General features: G+C 42.2%; 1 long non-coding RNA gene across 1 annotated transcript; it reads left to right on the top strand.

The window, feature by feature from the left end:
* The first annotated feature begins 1,040 nt into the window (after nt 1-1,040).
* On the top strand, nt 1,041-15,054 carry LOC116976199. The gene is made up of 3 exons (XR_004412904.1): nt 1,041-1,051; nt 5,995-5,999; nt 14,965-15,054. It is a non-coding gene; the product is annotated as an uncharacterized LOC116976199 (long non-coding RNA).
* The last annotated feature ends 7,080 nt before the right edge of the window (nt 15,055-22,134 follow it).

The following is a 22,134-nucleotide window of genomic DNA, read 5'->3' as shown; positions in this document are numbered from 1 at the left end:
AGAAAGAAATATCCTGTTTGTATTTGCTACATATATTAGGATATTTATTAAATAAAGTATATTTTTGAGTGGCAAAAAACTGGAGGGTGGCTAATGTTCCACTATTTAAGAAAGGCTGCAAACAAAAGTCTGAGACTTATACTACGGCACGGTGGTGCAGCAGTAGAGTTGCTGCCTTACAACACCTACAGTCAGAGACCTGGGTTCGATCCCAACGACAGGTCCTGTCTGTATGGAGTTTGTATGTTCTCCCCGGACAGTGTGGGTTTTCTCTAGGATCTTCAGTTTTCTCCCACCACTCCAAAGATGTACAGGTTTGTAGGTTAATTGGCTTGCTATAAATGTAAATTGTCCCTAGTGCGTGTATATTCGTAATAAGGTGGATGAGTTGAACGTGCAGATAGCCATTAATGATTATGATATAGTTGAGATCACGGAGACATGGCTCCAGGGTGACCAAGGCTGGGAGCTGAACCTCCCTGTTAGATGTGGCCCTTGTGGCTAAGGGGATCAGAGGGTATGGAGAGAAGGCAGGTACGGGATACTGAGTTGGATGATCAGCCATGATCATATTGAATGGCGGTGCAGGCTCGAAGGGCCGAATGGCCTACTCCTGCACCTAATTTCTATGTCTATGTTTCTATGTGTAGGATAAGGTTTGATGCGGGGATCACTGGTCGGCGTGGACTCGGTGGGCCGAATGGCCTGTTTCCACGTTGTATCTCTTAACTGAAAAAATAAAAACACCATAGTGCAGTAATCCTAACTTCTGTGAAAGGAAAGTCGTGGAAATAAATTTGAGGGATAAGATATAATGTGCATGGATAGACAGGGGTTGATTAGGAATCGTCAGCATGACATTGTGCATGGGAATTCATGTCTCACAAATTTAATTGAGCTTTTCAAAGAAGTACCCAAGAAGATTGTGGGCAGGGCTGTGGACGTGGTCCATATAGACTTCAATAAGGCTGTGATAAGATTCTGTATGCTAGACTGCTCTGGAATGTTAGGTTGCATGGGATCCAGGGAGAGCTAGCTAATTAGGTACATAGTTCATGGTAGGGAGCAAAGGGTGGTGGTGAAGGGTTGGCTTTTGGACTGGAGGTCTGGGACTAGTGTGTAGGAAGGCTTGAATCTCTCATGGTCATAGCTAGATGCACACTCTCTTCGTTTTTTTTAATGTATTTAAAATTACTGTCTGAATAGGAAAATCTTTCACACCATATAATGACAGCTGCTTTGCTTTTAAAGAGGCCTCGGGTTCAGCTCAGTTCAGTCTTTTCACTTACAGTTTAGTTTATTGTCATGTCATCCGAGGTGCAGTGAAAAGCTTGTGTTGCGTGCTATCCATTATTGCAGCAGAAGGACAATACATGATTACAATCGAGCTATTTACAGTGTATAGATACATGATAAGGGAACAACGTTTAATGCAAGGTAAAGCCAGCAAAGTCCGATTAAGGAAACTCCAAGGGTCACCAAAGAGATAGATAGTAGTTCAGCACTGCTCTTCTGGTTTTAACCATATAACCATATAACAATTACAGCACGGAAACAGGCCATCTCGGCCCTACAAGTCCATGCCGAACAATTATTTTCCCTTAGTCCCACCTGCCTGCACTCATACCATAACCCTCCATTCCCTTCTCATCCATATGCCTATCCAATTTATTTTTAAATGATACCAACGAACCTGCCTCCACCACTTCCACTGGAAGCTCATTCCACACCGCTACCACTCTCTGAGTAAAGAAGTTCCCCCTCATGTTACCCCTAAACTTCAGTCCCTTAATTCTGAAGTCATGTCCTGTTGTTTGAATCTTCCCTATTCTCAAAGGGAAAAGCTTGTCCACATCAACTCTGTCTATCCCTCTCATCATTTTAAAGACCTCTATCAAGTCTCCCCTTAACCTTCTGCGCTCCAGAGAATAAAGACCTAACTTATTCAACTTTTCTCTGTAACTTAGTTGTTGAAACACAGGCAACATTCTAGTAAATCTCCTCTGTACTCTCTCTTGGTTTTGGTAGGATGATTCAGTGCCCTGATAACAGCTGGGAAGAAACTGTCCCTGAATCTGGGGGGGTGCGTTTTCATTCAGTTTAGCCATGCTTGTGCCATTTGCTATACATTCCTTTGCCCCCTGTTGATTGTTTGCACACCCTTCCCTGAAGAAAGAACATGTCTTAAATATAGTCTCATCTGATTTATTTGCAAGAGTTGACGCACATCCAGTTTTATTATTATGTAATGACATTCTTTTATTTAAAAGATTATCATGTAATGTGCTATTCATTTTTACAAAATACCTATTTATTTATATTATTAAGGAACACTGTCACCAAGAAAGATGTTTAAGTATGCAAATACTTCGAGTTTATCTTATTGCTTCTTGGTACGGAATGTACTTTTCGTCCAGTGCCTAATAGCCTGTTAAGATTATTATTTTGTTGCAGAGTTTGGGGTCCCAAGAGCCAAAAAGCTTTTAGCTGTAGAGAGAGGAATAAATCAGAGCCTAAAGTTATATAATATCCAATTGGTTTAAATGGAGCAACTCGTCCAAAGCGAGGAGCTGCTAAATTATCACCAGCATAGTGGTATTTTATTTCAAAGAAATACTGTAAATAAAAAGCAAGCAAACATACAAAACAAAGGAGATACAGACTTTGTGCCCAGACTGTTTAAGATAGTAACGGAGAAAAAAGAGATGTCACTTACAGGGAGTTCTGCCATACTGTGTATTTACAAACTGCACACTGGATATTATATCATTGATGAATTAGGGAACGTTAGATGTATTCAAGAGAGTTAGATATAGCTCTTAGGGGTAATGTAATCAAGAGATATGGTGAGAAAGTAGGAACAGGGTACTGATTTTGGATGATCAGCCATGATCATATTGAATGGCAGTGCTGGCTCGTAGGGCCAAATTGCCTACTCCTGCACCTATTTTCTATGTTTCTATTATTTGTATTATGTGTGCCAAATTGGTTAAATCGTAATTTTGATTGGAAACTAGAAAGCCACTCAAAAGTTACTTTGGAAAATGACAAGTAAAGGAAAAGTTGCCTTGGCAAAAAAAAAGATATGACAAAAAGAAACTGTTTTCATGTAACCTCCCCACACTATGATCTCCCGAGGACAAGGTTTGTCAATTTCACCGCTGCTGGTCAATGAAATTGACAAGTAATTGCTTCTAATGACACGTGCAATGATACTCATGTTTAATAAACAATATAATATAGACCTTTGTAGTAACAAAAATAACTTTACAGATAGAGACATAGTTATACAGTATGGAAACAGACCATTCGGCCCAACATACCATGCTGACCAAAATGTCACATCTACACTAGTCCCACCTGCCTGCATTTGGCTCATAACCCTATAAACAATTTCTATTCATGTAGCTGTCCAAATGACTTTTAAATGTTGTTATAATACCGGCCTGCATCACCTGCTCTGGCATCTCATTCCATATGCTTATAATCCTCTGTGTGAAAAAGTTGCGCCTCAGGTTCCTATCAAATTTTCTTCTCACCCTAAACCAATATGCTCTGGTTCTTCATTCCCCCACTGAGTAAAACTCTGTGCAATCACCCTCATACCACTGATAAATATTCAAGGGTATACGTCCTATCAAAAAGACAGACAGATGGGCAGAGAGGGTGGGGTAGCTGGTGGTGAGGAATGAAATTCAATCCCTTGCGAGGGGTGACAAAGAATCATGAGATGTAGTCAGTATGGAGAGAACTGAGGAATTGTAAGGGTAAAAAGACCCTAATGGGAGTTATCTACAGCCCCCCAACCAGTAGCTTGGATATAAGGTGCAAGTTGAATCAAGAGTTAAAATTGGCATGTTGCAAAGGTAATGCAACGTTTGTTATGGGAAATTTCAACATGCAAGTAGACTGGGAAAATCAGGTTGGTACTGGACCCCAAGAAAGGGAGTTTATGGAGTGCCTCCGTGATGAATTCTTAGAGCAGCTTGTACTGGAGCCTACCAGGGAGAAGGCAATTCTGGATTTAGTATTGTGTAATGAACCGGATTTGATAAGAGAACTCGAGGTAAAGGAGCCATTAGGAGGCAATGACCATAATATAGAAACATAGAAACATAGAAAATAGGTGCAGGAGGAGGCCATTCGGCCCTTCGAGCCAGCACCGCCATTCATTATGATCATGGCTGATCGTCCCCTATCAATAACCCGTGCCTGCCTTCTCCCCATATCCCTTGACTCCACTAGCCCCGAGAGCTCTATCTAACTCTCTTAAATCCATCCAATGATTTGGCCTCCACTGTCCTCTGTGGCAGGGAATTCCATAAATTCACAACTCTCTGGGAGAAAAATATGATAAGTTTTAATCTACAATTTACGAGGGAGAAGGGAAAATCAAAGGTGTCAGTATTACAGTTGAACAAAGGGGACTATGGAGCCATAACGGAGGAGCTGGCCAAAGCTGACTGGAAAGATACCCTAGCAGGGATGACAGTGGAACACCAATGGCAGGTATTTCTGGGAATAATACAGAAGGTGCAGGATCAGTTCATTCCAAGGAGGAAGAAGGATTCCAAGGGGAGTAATAGGCGACTGTGGCTGACAAGGGAAGTCAAGGACAGTATAAAAATAAAAGAGAATAAGTATAACATAGCAAAGATGAGCAGGAAGCCAGAGGATTGGGAAACTTTTAAAGAGCAACAGAAGATAACTAAAAAGGCAATACGGGGAGAAAAGATGAGATACGAAGGTCAGCTAGCCAAGAATATAAAGGAGGGTAGTAAATGCGTCTTTAGGTATGTGAAGAGGAAAAAATTAGTTAAGACCAAATTTGGACCCTTGAAGACAGAAACAGGTGAATTTATTATGGGGAACAAGGAAATGGCAGATGAGTTGAACAGGTACTTTGGATCCGTCTTCACTAAGGAGGACACAAACAATCTACCAGATGTACTCATGGCCAGAGAACCTAGGGTGACGGAGGAACTGAAGGAAATTCACATTAAGCAGGAAAGGTCCATCAGGAAAGACTGAAGAAGGTCCATCTGTCTCCTCAGATCCTGGTGAACCTCTACCGCTGCACCATCGAGAGCATCCTTACCAACTGTATCACAGTATGGTATGGCAACTGCTCTGTCTCCGACCGGAAGGCATTGCAGAGGGTGGTGAAAATTGCCCAACGCATCACCGGTTCCTCGCTCCCCTCCATTGAGTCTGTCCAAAGCAAGCGTTGTCTGCGGAGGGCGCTCAGCATCGCCAAGGACTGCACTCACCCCAACCATGGACTGTTTACCCTCCTACCATCCGGGAGGCGCTACAGGTCTCTCCGTTGCCGGACCAGCAGGTCCAGGAACAGCTTCTTCCCGGCAGCTGTCACTCTACTCAACCACGTACCTCGGTGACTGCCAATCACCCCCCCCCCCCCCCGGACACTCCTCCCACAGGAAAAACACTATGTCTGTATATATGCTAATGTAAATATTTATTCAAATCATATGCTATGTCGCTCTTCCAGGGAGATGCTAAATGCATTTCGTTGTCTCTGTACTTTACACGGACAATGACAATTAAAGTTGAATCTGAATCTGAATCTGAAATAGTGTTGGGTAGACTGATGGGACTGAAGGCTGATAGATTCCCAGGGCCTGATGGTTTGCATCCCAGGGTACTTAACAAAGTGGCTCTAGAAATCGTGAATGCATTGGTGACCATTTTCTAATGTTCTATAGATTCAGGATCAGTTCTTGTGGATTGGAGGGTAACTAATGTTATCCCACTTTTAAGAAAGGCGGGAGAGAGAAAACAGTTATAGACCAGTTAGCCTGACATTGGTGGTGGGGAAGATGCTGGAGTCAATTATAAAAGATGAAATAGCGGCACATTTGGATAGCAGTGACAGGATCGGTCCGAGTCAGCATAGATTTTTGAAGGGGAAATCATGCTTGACTAATCTTCTGGAATTTTTTGAGGATGTAACTAGGAAAATGGACAAGGGAGAGCCAGTGGATGTACTGTACCACGGCTTTCAGAAAACATTTGATAAGGTCCCACATAGGAGATTAGTGGGCAAAATAAAAGCACATCGTATTGGGGGGGGGGGGAAGGGGGGTACAGATATGGATAGAAAATTGGTTGGCAGACAGGAAAAAAAGAGTAGGGATTAATGGGTCCGTTACAGAATGGCAGGCAGTGACTAGTGGGGTACCAGAAGGCTCGGTGCTGGGACCACAGCTATTTACAATATGCATTAATGATTTAGATGAAGGGATTCAAATTAATATTAGCAAATTTACAGATGACACAAAGCTGGGTGGCAATGTGAACTGTGAGGAGGATGCTATGAGGATGCAGGGTGACTAAGACAGGTTGGATGAGTGGGCAGATGCAGTTTAATGTGCATAAATGTGAGGTTATTCACTTTGGTGGCAAAAACAGGAAGGCAGATTACTACCTGAATGGTGTCAAGTTAGGAAAAGGGGAAGTATAACGAGATCTGGGGGTCCGTGTCATCACTCACTGAAAGTAAGCATGCAGGTACAGCAGGCAGTGAAGAAAGCTAATGGCATCTTGTCCTTCCTAACAAGAGGAGTTGAGTATAGGATCAAAGAGATCCTTCTGCAGTTGTACAGGGCCCTGGTGAGACCACACCTGGAGTATTGTGCGCAGTTTTGGTTGAGTACGATTGAGGGAGTGCAGCGTAGGTTCACGAGGTTAATTCCTTGGTCGGCGGGACAGTCATATGTTGGTGGAGCGGTTGGGCTTGTATACTCTGGAATTTAGAAGGATGAGAGGGTATCTTACTGAAACATATAAGATTATTAAGGGATTGGACACGCTAGAGGCAGGAAACATGTTCCCGATGTTGGGGGAGTCCAGAACCAGGGGCCACAGTTTAAGAATAAGGGGTAGGCCATTTAGAACGGAGATGAGGAAAAACTTTTTCACACAGAGAATTGTGAATCTGTGGAATTCTCTGCCAGAGGGCGGTGAAGGCCAATTCTCTGGAGGCTTTCAAGGGAGAGTTAGATAGAGCTCCTAGGGGTAAAGGAATCAAGAGATATGGTGAGAAGGCAGGAACGGGGTACTGATTGTTGATAATCAGCCATGATCACATTGAATGGCTCGAAGGGCCGAATGACCTACTCCTGCACCTATTGTCCATTGTCTATAAAACAAACTTCATCAAAGATAATTCCAAATATGTCAAAAGTTAGGAATTCTTTCTTATCCATTGAAAACTCTTTTAAGCTATTTCTGGAAAGTTGAAAAAACATGTCAATGTGGGAAAATGAAGGCCTTGAGGCAATGATTACCCATGAAACTAGTGATAATTGTTCTTTCTGTTGTTTCAGAACAGGCCCTTCTCTGCTGTAGTTCGGTCACCTGTAATTTACTCTCTCCAATCGTGCAGCCTGGCCCACAGGTCATGTCCCGAAACGTTGCTGTTAATGAGACGTAATCCTGACAAAGAAGCATACTCAACCACTAACCGCACCGTTTAGATTTTTAACCTGCGTTCACTCTGTTGCGGTTATGTACTTTGACTTTGAAACACAAAAGACTGCAGTTGCTGGAAGCTAGACCTACAAACAAACTGCTAGAGTTCACTTATCCATCCTTTGTGTGGAAAATAAAGGTTGATGTTTTGGGTTGAAACCATGCCTCGGATTTGTTGCTGTTTCCTTTGCCTTATCTATCTCTCTTACCACTTTTTCTGCAACTTATAATTAACTTTCAGTTACATCTCCCAGTTATCTCAAAGGATCTGTGACCTGAAATGTTAAAGATAAAGTAGACTATTATCTGAATGGTGGGCGTTTAGGAAAAGGTGAGATGCAACGAGACCTGGGTGTCATGGTATACCAGTCATTGAAAGTAGGCATGCAGGTGCAGCAGGCAGTGAAGAAAGCAAATGGTGTGTTAGCATTCATAGCAAAAGGATTTGAGTATAAGAGCAGGGAGGTTCTACTGCATTTGTACAGGGTCTTGGTGAGACCACACCTGGAGTATTGCGTACATGTTTGGTCTCCTAATCTGAGGAAAGACATTCTTGCCATAGAGGGAGTACAGAGAAGGTTCACCAGACTGATTCCTGGGATGGCAGGACTTTCATATGAAGAAAGACTGGATAGACTCGGCTTGTACACGCTGGAATTCAAAAGATTGAGGGGGGATCTTATAGAAACTTACAAAATTCTTAAGGGGTTGGACAAGCTAGATGCAGGATGATTATTCCCAATGTTGGGGAAGTCCAGAACTAGGGATCACAGTTTAAGGATAAGAGGGAAGTCATTTAGGACCGAGATGAGAAAATCAATTTTTACACAGAGAGTGGTGAATCTGTGGAATTCTCTGCCACAGAAGGTAGTTGAGGCCAGTTCATTGGCTATATTTAAGAGGGAGTTAGATGCGGCCCTTGTGGCTAAAGGGATCAGGGGGTATGGAGAGAAGGCAGGGATAGGATACTGAGTTGGATGATCAGCCATGATCATATTGAATGGCGGTGCAGGCTCAAAGGGCCGAATGGCCTACTCCTACACCTATTTTCTATGTCTATGTTTCTAAAAGCCCTGTCCCACTGTACGAGTTCATTCAAGAGTTCTCCCGAGTTTGCCATGATTCGAACTCGGAGGTTTACGGTAATGGCCGCTTGTAAGTACTCGGAGTTCTCGTGGAGATTTTTCAACATGTTGAAAAATCTTCACGAGTCTTCCCGAGCTTACAGCTTTTCCCGAGTACCTGCCGTTAGCTACCGCTAAGAGACGTCCCCGAGCTCCGACGTACCCGCTACGTACATTCTACATGCTTACCACGAGTTTTTTTTTTTTTTTTAAACTCAGGAGAGCTCTTGAATTACCTCGTACAGTGGGACAGGGCTTTAACTCTTTTTTCCATTCATGCTGCCTTATCTGCTGAGTATTTCCAGCATTTCCTTTTATTTTGTGTTTTATTTTTGGCTTTTATATGACATGCTGTTTTGTCAAACTCGTGACAAGTTTTATGCAGTTGTAATCTGAATGATTTGATTAGTGACAGACTTGAAGAAAACTTGTCAAAAGCTAAAATTAGACGGAATATTTTTACATTTGTCACTCAGTGATGCAATTCTCCACAGCCACTCAATAATTAACATGTGTTCTCTAAGTTGCTGTGCAGTCAATGTTTACACATTAATTACTGGTGGAAGTATGTCAAGTTTTCTGATAATTGAAAATTGTATGAAATGACCCTCATTCCAACTTATGTGTGAATGATTGCTGTCTGAAAGTATAATTGCAAATTGACCGCACCAGTTTTATGGAGTAATGTGATTTGGATTGAGTGTATTGGAGTAGTGAGTCGTGTGGCTTAAATAAGTATTTAAATCTGATCCAATTGCCCAACAAAAATGAGGAATGCAGGCTTGTGGCAATAAAACATGGATCTCAGCTGCTCTGCCGTGGGCATCAGCAGCAGCTTCTTCCCAAAGAAGAGGACAAAATGTTGCACTTGCTGGAGGCTGGAGCAGATTGGAAAACAGCTTTCTTGCACATTCTCCAGAGAGAAAAATAGAGTGATTCATACCCTTGTTTCCCACCTTGCAAAGTAACACATTTGCTTCAAAGCACCATCTAATTCTATGTAGTTATATTCCATTTCCTATTTATTAAACATTACACTTTCTTGTTGTAAGGTAGAGTCATCAGGCGAAGCTTATCTGAATTCAGTGACTCACGGATATAAACATTTCTATTTTAGGTTTGCAAAGCCACAAGGCAACATCTTGGACTTTAACTTCCTATATACATTTAAATAGAGAGAAAGAATGACTTATGTGTCATTTCATTCAAATGCAGTGCATATTGTTTCAGAAGAACTGCAGAGTTCAATGAATATTTTGTACTGGCCTTTCTTCCCCTCTGCTTCTTGCTTAGTTTGTGGGTTTGAATCTGTCCAGTAACAATATTTTAGCAGATGATGTGAAGTTATGTGGTCAAGTTTAACTTGTGGAAAGTGGATTTTAGATTAAAGAACAGGGTGTGAGAGGTGATTTTTCATTAGAAAGTGACAATGTTGATGTGAAAAGTTTCAGACTGAAAATGAGTCATTAAAATTTAGGGTTGAACACAAAATCCATTTTGGGTCTCAGTGCTGAAAAAACTCTCTGAGGGATCTAATGCTTCCTTCTTCCATTCCATGCAAGCATCCCTTGCATTATGGAAATTGTTTACCCTATTTCCTGAGAATCCTTTTTTTTAGTTTCCACTTATTTATTTAATCATTTGGTGACTAGCAGAATTAAAATGGTACATTCAATTTATATGTGGCCTATTGATGATTGAAGTGAATTTGTATCCAACCCGAACATTTACTGGGATGAAGGTTTTCTTTTTCTCCTTGTTGGGTTATGGAGGCAAAAATAAACAATGTGATTCAGCTGAGAATGTGGAGAACGGCACGGTTAGTTGTACGGCAGAGATGGGGTCTGGCATCGTTAGGTGTGTGCACAACCGAATTTTGCTGTGATTAGGTGTACAGCCAGATCCAATGAATAGCATGTCTGGGTGTGCAGGTGTGTTCGGGTGTGTGTGTGGAACTGAGGATCAGCATTGTTCAGTGTGTGTGTGTCTGGAACCAGAGAACAGTGTGGTTGGGCAGCGGTTTGTGTTGGTGCATGTACATGCCCATAGAAACATAAAGTAAATAGGTGCAGGAGTAGGCCATTCGGCCCTTCAAGCCATTCACTGTGATCATTGCTGCTCATCCACAATCAGTACCCCATCCCTGCCTTCTCCCATATCTCTTGATTCCTTTACCCCTAGGAGCTCTATCTAACTCTCTTTTGAAGTGAATTGGCCTCCACTGCCTTCTGAGGCAGAGAATTCCACAAATTCACAACACTCTGGGTGAAAATGTTTTTACTCATCTCAGTTCTAAATGGCCTACCCCTTATTCTTAAACTGTGGCCCCTGGTTCTGGACCCCCCAAATATCGGTAACATAGGACCTCTTTGCTCCTATACTCAAACATCTCATTATGAAGGCCAACGTGCCATTAGCTTTCTTCACTGCCTGCTGTACCTGCATGCTTACTTTCATTGTCTGACGGACAAGGACACCCAGGCCTCCCCTTTTCATAATCTGACACCATTCAGATACTAATCTGCCTTCTTGTTCTTGCTACCAAAGTGGATAACCTCACATTTATGCAAATTACACTGCATCTGCCATGCATCTGCCCACTCACCCAACCTATCCAAGTCACCCTGCATCCTCATAGCATCCTCTTCACAGTTCACACTGCCACCCAGCTTTGTGTCATCTGCAAATTAGCTAATGTTACTTTTAATTCCTTCATCTAAATCATTAATATATATTATAAATGGCTGCGGTCCCAGCACCGAGCCTTGCGGCACCTCACTAGTCTCTGTCTGCCATTATGAAAGGGACCTGTTAATTCCTGCTCTTTGTTTCCTGTCTGACAACCAATTTTCTGTCAATGTCAATATCCTACCCCCAATTCCATGTGCTCTAATTTTGCCCACTGATCTCCTTTGTGGGACATTATCAAAGGCTTTCTGAGTCCTGATACACTACAGCCACTGGCTCTCCCTTATCCATTTTACTTGCTACATCGTCAAAAAATTCCAGAAGATTAGTCAAGCAAGATTTCCCCTTCAAAAATCCATGCTGACTTGGTCCGATCCTGTTACTGCTATCCCGTTACTTCAATACACTGCTAGTATATCTTTAATAATTGACTCCAGCATCTTCCCTACCACCGATGTCAGGCTAACATGTCTAAAATTCTGTTTTCTCTCTCCTTTCATAGAAAGTGGGATAACATTAGATCCTCTCAAATACACAGGAACTGATCCTGAAACGATAGAACATTGGAAAATGATCACCAATGCTTCCACAATTTCTAGAGCCACCTCCTTGAGTACCCTGGGATGCAGACCATTAGGCCCTGAGGATATATGAGCCTTCAGTCCCACCAGTCTATCCAACACCATTTTTTGCCTAATGTGAGTTTCATTCAGTTCCTCCGTCACCCTAGATCCTCTGTCCCCTAGTACTTCTGGGAGATTGTTTGTGTCTTCCTTAGTGAAGACAGAACAAAAGTACCTATTCAACTCATCTGCCATTTCCTTGTTCCCCATAATAAATTCGTTTCTGTCTTCAAGGGACCAACATTTGTCTTAACTAAGCTTATACTCTTCACATACCGAAAGAAGCTTTTACTATCCTCCCTTATATTCTTGACTAGCTTACCTTCGTACTTCATCTTTTCTCCATGTAATGTATTTTTAGTTATCTTCTGTTGATCTTTAAAAGTTGCCCAATCCTCTAGCAATGTTACAAAATTTTGAGATTTTAAAAATCAAGTCTGCAATTTATCCCATCAGTTAAGGCATAAATAGAAGTTTAATTTGACACCTAATTCACTTTCATATCTTCAGTATTAAAAAAGTTATGGGCATTATCATACTCGGAAATTAGCATCTTGTTCCCTATTGCTTTTCCATTGATTTAACTCAAAAGCTGTGATCGAGGACAGTCAAAAGCCCATAACTTTCTTAAAAATTAAGAGAACTGAATGAAATTTTCATTTATTATTGAAGCATTCTGAAACAAATATGAAACAATCTTACTTGGATGACCTGAAATTAAAGCATATAATTAGTTAGTTACCTAATTGTACCTAATTACAAAATTCAATTACTAGATCTAAACATCTATCCATTTTTTAAGAAAAGGTTAACATTTTTAAATAGCCTAAGTGTCCAAATAACATTCACACAAGAATTCACAATATAACATGATTTTTAAATCTCATTGTCATGAATTTATAGGCCAAATGGAAAGAATTTAGTGTTTAATTCCAGTAAATTAATGGCCATTTAAATCATCTTGCGAGTGAGATTTTGTGGAACGCGATCGATTGGAATGTTGCATTTGCGGTGGATTTAAACCCCATATCGGCAGGAAAAACACTGCCGGTTCGTATGGGGCCTAAATCACCTTTTCGCAATGTGAAATTTTGATTAAAGGCATCTTAAGAAGCACGTTTATATGTAAAAATAAACGGCGTACCTTGCTTTGTCCCGTACGTGAGATCCATCCCGTTGTCGGCGTTGACGGCTTTAGAATACGATTTTTATTTTACTCCTGCTATTAAATTATCCAGCACTATTTTTAAAAAACTTGATAAAACGGATGTCGGAGCGATTTTTCTTCAGCAACTAAACAGCATGACAAAGATCGATTTCAACAGGCTGGAGAAAACGGCATTTTAAACCCGCCCCCCTCTCAAAGGCGCCAAAGTCACGCACACGGCCAGTGACAGAACTGCAGCGCCGCTGAAGGTAGGTTTTGTAACATACCTAAATCCTCTTGCTTCCAGCTCATCTTTGATATGTTATACGTTTTCTCTTTTAGTTTTATACTGTCCTTGACTTCCCTTGTCAGCCACGGTCGCCACTTACTCCCCTTAGAATATTTTTTCCTCTTTGGAATGAAATGATCCTGCATCTTTGGGATTATTCCCAGAAATTCCTGCCATTGCTGTACTACCGTCATCCCTGCTAGGGTTCCTTTCCAGCCAACTTTATCCAGCTCCTCCCTCATGACTCCACAGTCCCCTTTGTTCAACTGCAATACTGACACTTCTGATTTTACCTTCTCCTTCTCAAATTGCAGATTAAAACTTATCATATATGTTCCCCGACCATATACCAGCATGGTTAGGTTTAGTTTAGTTTAGAGATACAATGTGGAAACAGGCCTTTCGGCTCTTCGAGCTTAGTCACAGGGACTGACCAGGCCAGACCAGTCAAGGGAGAGAGAGTACACATTTCATACCAGATGAGAGAGAATGGAAAGATACAGCTTGTATGAGAATAAGGAATACCTGGTATGAATCATCTATTTGTTTGTACAACTACTTCAATAAAGAATCTATTAACCTGGAAATGACGACTTGAGGATCCGTTTCTTATCGTCTGCGTAAGTTCACTCCTACCTGTCTGTGTAGTAATGGCAATGAAAAGCTGGACATGGGAAAAGTTTGAAATAGCCATCACAGAGACTTTAGAGGAGATGCAGAAGGGGTTCACCAGGATGCTGTGTGAATTGAAGACTAGGTTGAATTGGTTCTAGGACAAACTTGGATTTTTATTCTCTGGTTTCATGAATATGGATTCACTAACAGAGCTTTCACAACTTCGATGCGTTCAGGAAAGAAAACTGAAAGAACTAAAGTACTAGCATTTTTAAAGTGCCATTCACATTACCAAGGCACAGTGATTCATAGCTAATGGATAACCTTTGGACTACTGTTACTGCAGTAATGTGAAGAAAAATAATAGCAAAATTACTTCTCAAATACCATTTAGATGATTATCCAGATAATCTGGTTGTGCATTCTTGGTTGAGAGATAGCTGTTGGTCAAGCGACAAGGAGAATGTAGCTTCAAGAGTAACATAAATAATTCTGTATCCACATATAAGACCAGGATGGTTCTTAAACAAGATTAAAGGAGCAACAACTGGTTGATTATATTAAAAAATTAAAAGTTTATTAAATATAAAATTCCATGTTTAACCACAGGCTGATGAATAGTTCACAACCTTTGGTCTGTAGTTCACTTGGATGACATTCTATTGTGATGCATCATAGCTTCATTTGGCAACACCTCTGCAAAACACCACAAGAAATTACAGAGAGCTGTGGATGTCGCCCAGTCCATCACACGGACAAGTCTCCTCACCATCAACTTCACCTGCACTTCGCGCTGGCTCGGGAAATCAGCAAACATAATCAAGGACTATATTTACCTTCGTCATAGCCTCTTCTCCCCCTATCTCATTGGGCAGAAAATACAAATGCTTGAAACCACAAGAAGGAACAGCTCTCCCTCACAGTTATTCAAAGGGCCTATTTCCGTGCAGTATGACACTGGTTCCCAGTTTTATCCACACACAGTGTAGATTGTTTACTTCTTACTAACCAAATGTAGAGCTTGTTAGTAGAAGCTCTGCCTACTATGCAGTTTATATTATCAGAAATCTGCTTAAGTAACTAGTCTGAGTAGCTGCTATCTTACTGTAACACCAGGCAGCCGAATGCTGTGAGTGATCTTTAATAAACAGGTGTTGTACCTTGATGTGCGTACGACTCATTATATGGTGTCAGAAGTGGGATACGAACCCACGCCTCCATTTGGAGTTGTTTCTGCACCGCGGGAGGTGAACGGACCTGTGGCTGCAACAGCTGCTGGGGTACGGGCAGGGCAGCACGGGGGACATTTACAGACACAACCATCAACATCTCCTTCCTGTGAAGGAACCACATCCTGCGGCTCCGTATCCACAGGCTTTATAGACCATCCCACTGCTGGGCCGACTGCTCAACAACCACAGACTGTGTCCCCCGCGGCCTCTCCATGGCGTTCAGCACCCAGCTCGCCTATTTCACCACCTCCACTCGGCAGGTCTCTGGTTCCGTCCCCGGTCACGTCACTGGTGAAAGGAGGAGACACGGATTTATACCGCACACGCACCGGACGGGTCAGCAGGCCACCCCTTAGATACGGAGATTTTGTGTAACCATCTATACTTCCCCATATGCGTTATTAGCGATTCGGCTACTGTATTATTTAGCCAACATATCAATGCTTAATTTTGTTTCTAGAAGGAAAGATTAGATTGTTTACTTCTTACTAACCAATTGTAGTGCTTGTTAGTAGAAGCTCTGCCTACTATGTTGTTTATATTATCAGAAATCTGCTTAAGTAATTAGTCTGAGTAACTGCTAGCTTACTGTAACACCATGCAGATGAATGCTGTTAGTGAACTTTAAAAAACATGTGTTGTACCTTGAGACAGAGGGGTCTCGACCCAAAACATTGCCTATTTCCTTTGCTCCATAGATACTGCCTCACCCGCTGAGTTTCTCCAGCAATTTTGTTGTCTACCTGCAGATTTGTAGGGATCATTATTGGCTTCTGGTATGTAGGATAGAAGTAGTGTACGTTTGGTAGCTAATTGTAAGGTCGTACAAAGTATCAAGTACCCGCCCCCAAGTGTTCAAAATAATTCTGCAAGAAATATCTGGACAAAATAATAATATATGCCAACAGTAGCTCCCCTAAACCTAAATGGCTCCTACAGTCTCCACTTATGCAATGCAATGACCAGAACTGCAATACTCTAAAAGTGGCCACAACCAAAATGTTATACATGTACAACACAAGACCAAGACAGTTTCGACACCTCAAACAATGAAGACAAATATAGCATACGCCTTCTTTACCGCCCACCCTATTTAACTGTGTTGCCATTTTCAGGGAGTTATGGAAATGTGCTCCAACATGTCTGTGCATATCAGTCCTGTCATATACTGCATATTCTTCTCTTACATTTGACCTCCTAAATTGCAACACCTTATACAGTTGTCCACATTAAACTTCAACTGGAGGCACAAGAGGCTGCAGATGCTCATTTGACCTCCAGACATTTTCCACCCATATGCCAACTTCTCTTGCCTGCAATCCACCTATCATTTGCATGGCTTTCTCATGTTCCCAGCCTCCCCCACCCCCCTCACTACTTACACTCTGAAGAAGGGTCCCGACCTAAATCGTCGCCTATCCATGTCCTCCACAGATGCTGCCTGAGGCAGAGTTACTTCAAAACATAGTGTTTCTTTGGTAAACCACCATCTGCAGTTCCTCGGGTCTCCATATATATGTGTGTTGTTGCACATTGTAGCTGCTATATGGACTTTTATTTATCTTTTCAGGAACACTAAAGCTTATTTAATACTCTTACTAATAAGTTGTCAATTATAAGAGGTGCTTGGCAAGCATCAAAATTATAATTCAATCTCACTTACTATACAAATGCCTATGTATTTAATAGTAAGATTAAACGAAAACTTACCGGTTTGAAGTTTGATCTTTATTTTATGCGGGATTACGTGAAGAAGGACGTCAACCCGCGTGCGCGTCAACCTTTAAAGCAGCGGTGTGAAAGCACAGATTACAGTTGTTGAAATGAAAAATAGTAAGATACGAGAGACTAGAATACCAGCTGATCTTTTATGAGGGGTTGGGAGCGGGGGGGGGGGGGGGGGGGCACGTAATCCCTCATCGTAACGCCTCATAAAATAAAGATAAAACTTCAAACCAGTAAGTTCTTGTTTAATCTTACTATTTCATTTCGGAGTCACATGAGTGACTACGTGAAGACTTTGAAGCTCTGAGCTTTCATGCCGTGGACTCAAGTCCAAGCCACGCACTGTGTAGGTTGACCAAGGATAAGAGGTAAATGCATTCAGACACGTCAATTTTTGAGAACACCCTGAAGCTTTTAATGGACAAATCATAACAAATAGCAGATCCTCTTATCCAGGGAAACTACTAAACAGAACTTAAAACGGTTTCGGCAAAGGCCCTTGGTCTGGTGACTGGTTTATGATAGAAAGCCTGAAAAGTACATTCTCCTGACCATCCTGCGGTTGCTAGGATCTGGTCTAGCGGGACGTCCATTGTCCTCGCTGCTGTTGTAGATGCTGCCCTGGTGGAGTGAGATTTAAAATAGTCAGTATCAACTCCTGCGTATGTCAGCACCTGTTTCAGCCACCTGGAAATGGTCTGAACCGAAACCTTGTTGTGAGGTTTCTTAAAACTAATAAACAATGCTTGTTCCGAACCCCTGAGGCTCTTGGTGACCTGAATATATAGTCGTAGGTGTGTTACCTCACAGAGCCGGTTGTCCAAGGGGTAAGCTGCAAAAAGAAGCTTGAGGCCGGAGGTACCTGGTCTGCTTTGCTTAACTCGGTCATACACGTAAAACGTGATACTGTAGGCAGACATGACCATACTATCCATTTGCAGCTTGTGTAATGACTGGGCCCGCTGAGCTGACACCAGAGCCATGAGCATCACTACTTTATACGTGAGCTGGGTCAGGCCCACCGGCGGAGCAGTGTTAATACTATGCCTACATCCCAAATTTCCGTATATCTGGGCCTAGGGGGTTTCATGTTGAAGACGCCCTTCATGAACCTAGACACTAGTGGGTGTGACCCCACAGATTGTTGTCCTGATCGTGGTCCCAAATATGCCGATAGTGCACTTCTGGCACAGTTAATAGAAACATAGAAACATAGAAAATAGGTGCAGGAGTAGGCCATTCGGCCCTTCGAGCCTGCACCGCCATTCAATATGATCATGGCTGATCATCCAACTCAGTATCCTGTACCTGCCTTCTCTCCATAACCCCTGATCCCTTTAGCCATAAGGGCCACATCTAACTCCCTCTTAAATATAGCCAATGAACTGGCCTCAACTACCTTCTGCGGGAGAGAATTCCAGAGATTCACCACTCTCTGTGTGAAAAAAGTTTTCCTCATCTCGGTCCTAAAAGATTTCCCCCTTATCCTTAAACTGTGACCCCTTGTTCTGGACTTCCCCAACATCGGGAACAATCTTCCTGCATCTAGCCTGTACAACCCCTTAAGAATTTTGTAAGTTTCTATAAGATCCCCCCTCAACCTTCTAAATTCTAGCGAGTACAAACCAAATCTATCCAGCCTTTCTTCATATGAAAGTCCTGACATCCCAGGAATCAATCTGGTGAACCTTCTCTGTACTCCCTCTATGGCAAGAATGTCCTTCCTCAGATTAGGAGACCAGAACTGTACGCAATACGCCAGGTGTGGTCTCAGCAAAAACCTGTGCAACTGCAGTAGAACCTCCCTGCTCCTATACTCAAATCTTTTCGCTATGAATGCTAACATACCATTCGCCTTCTTCACTGCCTGCTGCACCTGCATGCCTACTTTTAATGACTGGTGTACCATGACAACCAGGTCTCGTTGCATCTCCCCCTTTCCTAATCGGCCACCATTCAGAAAAAAATCTACTTTGCTGTTTTAGCCACAAAAGTGGTTAACCTCACATGTATCCACATTATACTGCATCTGCCATGCATTTGCCCACTCACCCAGCCTATCGAAGTCACCTTGCAGCCTCCTAGCATCCTCCACACAGCTAAAACTGCCCCCCAGCTTTGTGTCATCCGCAAACTTGGAGATGTTGCATTCAATTCCCTCGTCCAAATCATTAATATATATCGTAAATAGCTGGGGTCCCAGAACTGAGTCTTGCGGTACCCCACTAGTCACTGCCTGCCATTGTGAAAAGGATCCGTTTACTCCTACTCTTTGCTTCCTGTCTGCCAGCCAGTTCTCTATCCACATCAATACTGAACCCCCAATACCGTGTGCTTTAAATTTGTACACTAATCTCTTATGTGGGACCTTGTCGAAAGCCTTCTGAAAGTCCAGATATAACACATCCACTGGTTCTCCCTTATCCACTCTACTAGTTACATCCTCGAAAAATTCTATAAGATTCGTCAGACATGATTTACCCTTCATAAATCTTTGTCCAATGATTTCACCACTTTCCAAATGTGCTGCTATCCCATCTTTAATAACTGATTCTAGCAGTTTCCCCACTACCGACGTTAGACTAACTGGTCTGTAATTCCCCGTTTTCTCTCTCCCTCCCTTTTGAAAAAGTGGTGTTACATTAGCCACTTGCCAATCCTCAGGAACTACTCCAGAATCTAAAGAGTTTTGAAAATTTATCACTAATGCATCCACTATTTCTGGGGCTACTTCCTTAAGTACTCTGGGATGCAGCCTATCTGGCCCTGGGGATTTATCGGCCTTTAATCCATTCAATTTACCTAATACCACTTCCCGGCTAACCTGGATTTCACTCAGTTTCTCCATCTCATTTGACCCCCAGTCCCCTGCTATTTCCGGCAGATTATTTATGTCTTCCTTAGTGAAGACAGAACCAAAGTAATTATACAATTGGTTTTCCATGTCCTTGTACCCCATGATCAATTCACCCGTTTCTGACTGCAAGGGACCTACATTTGTTTTAACTTATCTTTTTCTCTTCACATATCTGTAAAAGCTTTTGCAGTCAGTTTTTATGTTCCCTGCCAGTTTTCTTTCATAATCTATTTTCACTTTCCTAATTAAGCCCTTTGTCCTCCTCTGCTGGTCTCTGAATTTCTCCCAGTCCTCTGGTAGGCTGCTTTTTCTGACTAATTTGTACGCTTCATCTTTTGTTTTGATACTATCCCTGATTTCCCTTGTTATCCACGGATGCACTACACGGATGCAATAGCACTATAACTCAATTTTTCTTTAAAGAACAATTTAGAGAGAAACTCCAACACATCGGTTATGTGTGCTGAGTCATAAGATATATTGGATAGTGAGCAGTACTCTTCCCATTTCCTAATATGAGAAATATATTGTATATTCGTACTGTCTCTCCAGGCTGCAGTGAGTACATCCAACGTGCGTTCAGTCAATCCAAACCCCAGAAAAGGTCTTCTCAGACTCTTTAAATCAATAATTAATTTGGTTATGGAGAGGATGTTTTCAAGGTGGAAAGCAGACTACTGCCTTTAGGGATGGCCATAAAAAGCTGATCTTCCCAGTATAGCACATGGCTTCTGTCGGCCAATCTGGTAGCACCAGGAGGCTAGCGACAGGGTCTCGCTTGATAGAAACATAAAATCATAGAAAATAGGTGCAGGAGTAGGCCATTCAGCCATTCGGCAATTCAAGCCTGCTGATTCATGGCTGATCACTCAAATCAATATCCCATACCTGCCTTCTCTCCATACCCCCTGATCCCTTTAGCCACAAGTGCCACATCTAACTCCCTCTTAAATCTAGCCAATGAACTGGCCTCAACTACCTTGTGGCAGAGAATTCCACGGATTCACCACTCTGTGTGTAAAAATGATTTTCTCATCTCGGTCCTAAAAGACTTCCCTCTTATCCTTAAACTGTGACCCCTTGTTCTGGACTTCCCCAACATTGGGAATAATCTTCCTGCATCTAGCCTGTCCAACCCCTTAAGAATTTTGTAAGTTATAAGATCCCCCCTCAATCTTCTAAATTCTAGCTAGTACAAGCCGAGTCTATCCAGTCTTTCTTCATATGAAAGTCCTGCCATCCCAGGAATCAGTCTGGTGAACCTTCTCTGTACTCCCTCTATGGCAAGAATGTCTTTCCTCAGATTAGGAAACCAAAACTGTACGCAATACTCCAGGTGTTCGGCGTCGGCGTTCCATCATCCCGGCGTGAGGGCCTGAGCATCGGGCCGCCCCCGTGGCGGCGACTGCGGGTGCTCGGGAGGTCCCCGACCACGGGTGAACATCTGGGAAGATCGGCGGGGAGGCTGGCTGGACTTATGGTACCTTCCTCAACTTTGGTGCCACTGTGGGGTTATGTTGTGTCAGTGGACTTCTGTGTTTGTGCTTTAAAAAAATATGTTTTTATTTATTTATTATTTATTTTTATGTTACTTGATTGTAAGGAAAATCCATTTCGTTGTCTCTTATGAGATAATGACAATAAATTGAATACAAAAAAAAAACACAAAAAAAATCTAGCGAGTATAGATAGTTGAGGCGGTATGAGGAAAAACATAAAACTCATCCTTGCCCAATGTAGCGGGAAATACATCCACCGCCACTGTCCGTGGGCCTTGTACATGTGAAGTACAATATCTGGTGTTCATACCGGTCGATGATGTTCATAGAACATGTGGTTTACTTTTTATTCTGTGCGTTACTGAATTACCATATAACCATATAACCATATAACAATTTACAGCACGGAAACAGGCCATCTCGACCCTTCTAGTCCATGCCGAACACGTATTCTCCCCTAGTCCCATATACCTGCGCTCAGACCATAACCCTCCATTCCTTTCCCGTCCATATAACTATCCAATTTATTTTTAAATGATAAAAACGAACCTGCCTCCACCACCTTCACTGGAAGCTCATGCCACACAGCTACCATTCTCTGAGTAAAGAAGTTCCCCCTCATGTTACCCCTAAACTTCTGTCCCTTAATTCTCAAGTCATGTCCCCTTGTTTGAATCTTCCCTACTCTCAGTGGGAAAAGCTTATCCACGTCAACTCTGTCTATCCCTCTCATCATTTTAAAGACCTCTATCAAGTCCCCCCTTAACCTTCTGCGCTCCAAAGAATAAAGCCCTAACTTGTTCAACCTTTCTCTGTAACTTAGTTGCTGAAACCCAGGCAA

The sequence above is a fragment of the Amblyraja radiata genome, chromosome 1 (genome assembly GCF_010909765.2).
Source record: "Amblyraja radiata isolate CabotCenter1 chromosome 1, sAmbRad1.1.pri, whole genome shotgun sequence".
Lineage (NCBI taxonomy): Eukaryota > Metazoa > Chordata > Chondrichthyes > Rajiformes > Rajidae > Amblyraja > Amblyraja radiata.
Note: the sequence above shows the minus strand (reverse complement) of the source record. Positions and strands in the feature narration are given on the sequence as shown.